Here is a 2,086-nt window from a genome sequence, read left to right on the forward strand (position 1 = left end):
TCCAATCTAAGCATTTTTCTGGATTGTTTATGAAAGTGACGTAACATACAAAAAATGATCGTATTGCGACTATTGGAGTTACAAGTACGAAGTCTGAGAAGTTTAGGGCAGTTATGTGGAAAGACTGAAAGTCGAAGAATACAGAGATGAGCCAACACATTATAACCATCTGTTTAATAGCCTCTTCGTCCACCTCTGGATAATGCGTACCATGGATTCGACAGATACTTCTTAGGTTTCTGAGGTATGTGGCACCAGGTGTTGATACACTGGTCTGGCAGTTTCAGTAAATTACGGGCCAGTGATTTTGGCGCCGAACTGCGCTGGGTATTGTCCCAAGTGTGTCTATCGGGTTCGGATCAGATGAATTTGGTGGCCACGACATCAATGCAAGTACACTATCATTCACCTCAAACTACTGTAGCAGGGTTCTGGCGTTGTGACATGGACAGTGATCCTTCTGCAAGATGCCATCGCCACCAGGGAGAACATCAAGGATGAAGGGATGCAGCTGATAGACAATAATGAACTCTTAGTCCATATGCATGTTTCGAGCAGCCGCTCACCTGTATGACAGCTTATCCAGACAAGACCATCGTCCTGGTGTAACAAGAAACTCAATTTGTACGACCAGGCGACACAAGTCCATTGACCCAAGAACTAATCTCGATTAATCCGTGCCTACTGCGATTATAATTGACAGTGTCTTTGAGTCAACACGGAATATGTAGCATTTGGAGCCCCATGTTCAACTTTGTAGGTTGAAGAGTATGCTCCAAATCATTTGCGCCTTCACTAATATTGTACTCAGTCGTCATTTCGGCTTTACAGTGTAAAAACTTGCTATTTAGTTGCAAAATGTTGCAATATTACGTAGAGAAATAGAGTGATCGCTGTTGGTACTACCACTAGCTGGCATACTTCCGTGGGATTTGCTCACTTAACGATTGTGGCTGCAGCCTGAATAGTCTTGGCTGTGCATTTGAGAAAGTGAGATTCCACCTATCTAGCCTTGAGCTAATTTAAATCTACATCTACATATACATGGTTGCTGTGAAAATCACACTTGAGTGGTTCATCGAACCAGCTTCACACTCTTTTATTCCATTCTCGAACAGCGCGCGCAAAAAAATAACACCTATATCTTTCCGCGTGAGCGCTGATTTCCCATATTGTATTATGACGATTGTTTCTCCCTGTGTAAGTCGGCATCAACAAAATATTTTCGCATTCGGAGGAGAAGCTTCGAGATTGAAATTTTTGAGAAGATTCCGCTACATCGAAAGACCCCTTTGTTTTAATAGTTTTCGCCCCAAATTCCTATATATTGTCCGTGACACTGTCTTATTTCACGATAATACAAAACGTGTTGCCCTTCTTTGTTTTCTCGATGTACTCCGTATATCCTACCTGGGAAGAATCCCACACTGTTTCAGAAGTAAGCGTAGTGTGTGTAGTGAGTTTAGTAGATCTGTTGCATCTTCTAAGCCTTCTGCCAATAAAAAGCAGAAAACCGATGAAATAATTCATAATTCATGAAAAACAATGGACTGCATTCAGTTATTGCGCAAGGAAGTGCTGTAGGATGCTTCCTGGATCGGAAGTGGGCGGGGTATATGATGAATTTCAGTTACGGAAAGTGCGAATGTAATTACTGGTAAATATTAACATTCCTTGATTTGATAAATTACCTAAAAACACTTGTAAACATGATAAAATGTGACAATTGCTGAGCATGATACATTTATTAAATCTTGGTTCTCAGTCCGCTACAGATTGGTTGATGGAACGTGAATAATCAAGGATGGGTTAACCATACACTTAACAACCGCATGTAGTTGATGAGATTTGCACAGCGTAAAGGAGAAAAGAACAAAGGCCCTCCAGCATGATCACACGTGGTTATCAAAGAGATGCTGCTCCGTTGTGGAATGAATATGTAGAGTTACCGTTGAAATAAACGAACGTAAATCAAAGCATGAGTTAATCAACACATTTAATTTAACTGCACAGTGAAAGACAAAGGTTACGGAAGCTACACTAAAAGTTCTTAACCCAGAGCACGAGAACGTGGTGGTAACGAAAC

Source organism: Schistocerca piceifrons, chromosome 4 (genome assembly GCF_021461385.2).
Source record: "Schistocerca piceifrons isolate TAMUIC-IGC-003096 chromosome 4, iqSchPice1.1, whole genome shotgun sequence".
Taxonomy (NCBI): domain Eukaryota; kingdom Metazoa; phylum Arthropoda; class Insecta; order Orthoptera; family Acrididae; genus Schistocerca; species Schistocerca piceifrons.